This window comes from Lynx canadensis, chromosome C2 (assembly GCF_007474595.2).
Source record: "Lynx canadensis isolate LIC74 chromosome C2, mLynCan4.pri.v2, whole genome shotgun sequence".
NCBI classification, from domain to species: domain Eukaryota; kingdom Metazoa; phylum Chordata; class Mammalia; order Carnivora; family Felidae; genus Lynx; species Lynx canadensis.
In genome coordinates this window covers 75318798-75324797 of record NC_044311.2, presented here as the reverse complement: position 1 = coordinate 75324797, position 6000 = coordinate 75318798, and positions in this window count along the sequence as shown.

The window sequence follows — 6000 nt, the reverse complement described above, 5'->3', positions numbered from 1 at the left end:
GGAAGAGGGGGAAGATTGAGCATGGCTGATGAGGGGACAGGAGAGGGAGAAGGTCCAGGAGAAGTGGAGGCTGGTCACACAGCATGAAGCCCTCTGCCCACAGCTAGATACTGCTTGTGGCAACGCCGTCCACATCTCCAGCAGCCACAGGTGTTGGGGAAGTAGGGAAGACAGGAGGGACCCGAGGTCTGGGGTTGTTGGGGTGGAAGGACAGGAACAGAGAGAGGAGGGCAAAGGTGCCAGGTGATTCTGCATCTGAGACAGGGAGGCAGGAGAGAAGGAAGGTCAGGAGATTGCTGGGTGGGGTGGAGTCTTAGGGAGCAGGCAAGGGGTTGGCAGAGGATTCCAGGTGAATATTAAGAGGCTGCGGTCAAAGAGTGAGTGGACTACAGAGTGAGTGGACTGGAATTCGAAATTTCAGAGGAAATGCAGTTGTAGGTGAAGCCCCTTAAACGACTCTCCCGCTGAGAAGTTGCCTTGAGTGTGTGAGCGGTCATGTGAACAAAATGGTATATACTTGATGACATAAGGGCTCCTGAGACTTCTGAGTATTGCGTGTCTACTAGGTAAGATTTAGAAATATAGTTCCTCTAAAATTAGATGTTGATAATATATTACAACAATGGCCAGAAACAGTGGTCAAGAAACATACAGATAGACGCAAAAAGGGATTCATTTTGAATTCGAACCCCCTGGCTTTCTCTAGCTCACATTCCTCAGCCTTTGGGTCTCGGATTCCCTGTTGCTCCTCCTGGAAGATGACTCCTCTGCTCCACCCACCCCCATCTCTACTCTCCTGGCTCCCAGCATGGCACCCACTCTTTGCCCCATGGCTCTCTTCCCACTCAGAGCGCCACCACGGGCCTTGTCTGTCCTGCCTTCTGATGATCGCCCTCTACTCATTTGTTACCCCATCTCAATTTGCAATGAACCAGCCCTTTAAAATAGTTCCTTTTTAGAAGAAATAACTATCTGAAGTTTACAGAATTTGTACAGTATTCTCTTTCATTCATCAAAAGGTATTATCTAGTCCTTGAATTCAAACCTGTGCACATAAATTGAGAGGCCACATAAATACATGCATGCACGCATACATACATGCATCCAGTAAAACCCATGCATACATCCATGCATGCATCCAGTAAAATAAGATGCTTCCTTTCTCTGTGCCTCCTCCCTCTCTCCTTCCTCTGAGTTTGCTCTCCCCCAGGCCTTTCTGCTTCTCTCTCACCATGGGGGCCCACAGCTCTCCCACAGCCATCTTCCTTGCACTCAGAGTGCTCCCCCGATCTGCAGTCCCGGCTATCTCAAGCCCCCATTGGACTGCTATACCTGCTGCCTCTCCAGCACCTCGTGCTCAACACCAGCCCAAGCCCACATATGCTCCCTCCTCACCCCTAAGTCAGGAAGCCAGTTTCCCCTCAGTTGTCAGTAATGCTGGAAACTAGAATTCACCCCACCCCCACTCCTCCCATCCTAGGCCACTCCTCAGGTATTGCTGGGTGTGTTTTTCTCCAAAGGGTCTCCTGACCGCTGACTTCCCTCCCCACCTCCATCACCCCAGATGAGGCTCTCCTCACCTTATCCTGCTTCAGTTCGAGGCCCTGATGGAGCCGGGGTCCAATCTCCACTGTCCCTGCTTCTGCCCTGCATACCACTGCTGCATTAACCCCTTTCACATAAAGCCTAATACATACGGGGAGGTTTTTTGGGGTGATAGTGGGGCTCACAAGGTCTGCAGCTGATGGCCAAGAAAGAATCTTTGAAGATGTTTTGGTGCAAAAAGGTGATTTTATTAAAGCACGGGGACAGGATCCGTGGGCAGAAAGAGCTGCTCTGGGACCACGAGGAGAGACTGGTTACATACTAGGAGATGGGGGAGGTAAAGTCCAGGGTAAGTTTCCAATGAGACTTCCATATGCTAAAGAAGACTCACAGGATACAGGAGGCCTTGACAGTGTCAAGCTAAGGTTTTCCCTCTAGCAAAGCATTAGCATTAAGACAGTAGGGAGTTCCTGGAGAAAGGTTTTACTCTACCTGCCTCAAGTATTTGCCAATGGGCTGCAGGTTATAAGGAAATTTAGTTCTATTTGCCATTTCCTTCTGCCTTTGTTTCCCATATCACTATGGAGGGGTGATACTGGGGCTCTAGGAAACAGAGTCTATAGGTTTGTGGAGATTAGGCTATTGACAAGATTGCCTTTTCTTGTGATTTACTAAAATATTTGTAAATAGATGGATCAGGTCCTGCAGGACTATGATCTCTATCAGTTAGCCATTTGTTTTTCCCCTTTCCTTTGTTCTTGGGCAGCCAGGAGTGCCTGAAGAATATCACACATATCCCCCCTGGGGGTGGGGGCGGAGTAGTGGTGCGGCCTGTCCCCTTGCCTTATACTCCCTCATCAGGAGTTGTCATTAGAAGCAAAAACAGAAACTCCTGTGACTTCTTGCTGCCCTTAGCACACACTGACTCCTCTGCCTCATTTGCAAAGTTCCCCATCTCCCTGCTTTCAAATAACATGCCTGTGTCTCAAATATTAACCATACTGCAATTCTTTCTTTGGGTGAAACAAACTTTCCACAAATAATGACTCCGTCCAAACCCTTGCACTAAGACTTGACCTACTGTGACTTCTGGAAGCCCAAGTTTGCATCCCTGTGATGACCCAGCCTCCTTTTGAGTTCCTATCTGAAAAAACTCAAGGAATGCATCGCTTGTCCTAACCAAGACCTGAAGATAGAGCCCTGACACACCTCTTTCTTGGAGCATTTACTAAAATAAGCTTACAGTTGTGTATTTTTCCTCTGTTCCTTTGAAACGTATACATATCTCCTACAACCTGGGAGTGTCTTTCTCAAGGACCCAAAAGCCATTCCTCTGAAATGTAATCATCAGAAAGGACTGGACCTCTTCTGTCTGCCAGTCTCGGTGGGAGGACTGGATCCTAACTTCATGATTGCCAGCCAGCAGATACAGCTGAGCTAACCATGATTACACTGACACCCACTTCTTGAAAGTTCTCATTTCCCTGCCTCTATTGGGCCCCTGCCCACACCCCCTCCCTACTCTCTCAGTCTCCCTTTGAAAATGCCAGTCAGCTCTGCACAAATTGGGGTGGGCTCAGCTCTTTCCCCAACTGATAGGAGCTACTCGATAAAATCTGTTTCCACCACTTTAACTAAGGTCTCACTTTATCTTTGACACCTGAAGCAACGATTGTGCCTCCTCCTGTGACCACCTAAATCCTGTTGATCCTCAGCCTCTTCTGAAATCCTGTGACTGATCCCACCACCACTGATCTCTGCTCTCAGGGACCCTCCATTTGGACTGCCATTGGGATCACCTAGTTCCAGCTGACGGGCCATCTGAACCTGACTGAGGTGCCAGTTTTCTGTCATTTAGGATTGAATCCAACTGGTTGTTTTCAATACTTCAAGGTAGAAGACACTCCTACTTTATTATTCTCCTTTGTGCCTAGTATAAATGTTACGGAACCAGGCTGGAATGCTGGTGGAAAAACCAAGCGGCACTCAGAGATCTTGGTGGATCAGAGATTTATTTAACACCAGCGGGCTCAGAGGAGACTGTTTCTCCAAAGATCTGAGTGCCGAATGCAAGTGGGGAGGGCAATTTACAGTTGTCAGTTTCCATAGTGTGGGGGTTTTCGTGAGCGCAGCAAACAAAGGAAGAACCCGGAGGAGTGGTCTCTAAGCTAAAGACCAGAGCTTGTTTTAGTCCTGTTGGCCATCTTTGGCACAGTATTTTATTCATTTCTCTGACATAAGTACTTACATAGAAAGTACTCAAATACTAACAGGATGAATCGAAATACTGGAAATTGTTGTAGTTTAGTGTAAATTAAAATGCAGACCTCGATCACCTTAATTACAACTTCAATGGGTATGGTTGGTTTTGCATATATTTTAGGATCAGAAAGTAGACTCAACAAGGAAATGAGTTACCAGCAGGGGTGAGGCAATAAAGGAGAGGTGACTGTAGTAAACCAGCTTAGTCCAGAAAATATTAAAGGGAACTCGTTTGTGAAGAAATATGTTTTGAATAGTTGTGAAGCATACCTCCCAGACTTGGGGTGGGGTCTACCACCTGCTTCTCAATATTCCTTTACTCTCCTATTCTCTTTTTCATCCTTCTGACCACTCCCCACCTATTAAAAAAGAGGATATAGGGGCACCTGGGTGGCTCAGACAGTCGCGGTTAACCATCTGACTCTTGATTTTGGCTCAGGTCATGATTTCACGGTTTGTGGGTTCGAGACACATCGGGCTCTGCGCTGGCAGCATGGAGCCTGCTCGGGATTCTCTCTCTCACTCTCTTTCAGCCCCTCCCCTGCTCTCTCTCAAAATAAATAAATAAACTTTTTTTTTAAAGAAGATATAAATCTGTCTCCAGTCCAAACACAAACCCAAGTTATATTCCAAATATTTGCCTATTTCCCTCTAAGCAGTTCTTTGTCCTGTTCTCTCTCATGGTCTTACTTGTTTCCTATTTCCTGAAGCCATCTATAATTTTTATATCCCCTCGGTAACAATACATGTACACTCACCCCCGGTTTGCAGATGAAGTCACCAAATCAGAGTGCAGTGAGGGTTGCCCGAGGTTACATAATGAACCTGGCCCCACGTGGGGGTAGCCCTGGAGTTTGCAGCCTGTGGCCTGGTGCCTGAGCTGGAACACGGGCACACAAAGGAAGCTGCAGGCACAGCGTTCTGCTGTGGATGGTTACTGAGCTCACATGCATTATCGGGATCTTTTGTTTCCTGTAAGGCCCAGCATTTTCTTTCTCCAGGTCAGGCAGGCCTGTGGGTTTCTCTGCAGGCTCCTCCCCTGCACTTGGAATACAGAAGCTAGAAGATATGCTTTATCTAGACAAGCTTTAAGATTGTGCAGGGGCGCCTGGGTGGCGCAGTCGGTTATGCGTCCGACTTCAGCCAGGTCACGATCTCGCGGTCCGTGAGTTCGAGCCCCGCGTCAGGCTCTGGGGCTGATGGCTCAGAGCCTGGAGCCTGTTTCTGATTCTGTGTCTCCCTCTCTCTCTGCCCCTCCCCCGTTCATGCTCTGTCTCTCTCTGTCCCCAAAATAAATAAACATTGAAAAAAAAATTAAAAAAAAAAGATTGTGCAAACCAGGAGCACTGGCGGGGGCTCAGTCGGTTAAGCGTCGGACTTAGGCTCTGGTCATAGTCTCACAGCTCATGAGTGTGAGCCCCACGTTTGGCCTGGAGCCTGGAGCCTGGAGCCTCCTTCAGATTCTGTGACCGTGCAGGCCAAAAGAGCTGGCATTGGTAATTTGTGTGAGTTTTTTAATCAGCAAAGCCAGGGTTGGGGCAACATCGTTTAGTTGTAATTAATGAATTTAGACCCTGAAAGTGCTTTTGCTTTTTTGGTTGGGCAAGCTTGCCTTGTGACTACGTTCAATTTGGGGAAGTTCACGTGTTCTTTTGTTATAAAAGAGAAGCTGTCACCAGCTAGACCCTAAGACCTGACCTTTACTGCCCACCTGCTTGTGCCCCCCAAACTTTCTCCCATAATTATCCTTAAGCTCTTCCTTCTAACTAATCTCTGAACACGGGCAAATGGAAGTCAAAATTGCCCCTCCAGCAGTAGTGACTCCTGTGACAAAACCTGCAGCCTGCAGAAGCCACTTAGACCAGTTTGAGCTTTAACCACCGATTTGCACCTGTGCAGATGGACCATGGAGTGACCTGTAGAATGACCAGCAACTACCTCTATTTCATTATAATGCTGAAATCTCTGCCCAAGGAGGAGCACAAGCCTCATTTACATAACACACAATGAACATACAATGAATATGCACATAGGTATGTTTCCTTAAGGTGCATGTGTGACCTTATGCCTGCCCCTATACACGGTGACAAGACTTCCCTATCTACATATTCATCTTAACACTGAATAAAAGGAACCCATCCACCCTTGCTTGTGCAGTTAGACCTCCTTATTAGCTACAGATAAAGTTTTCTT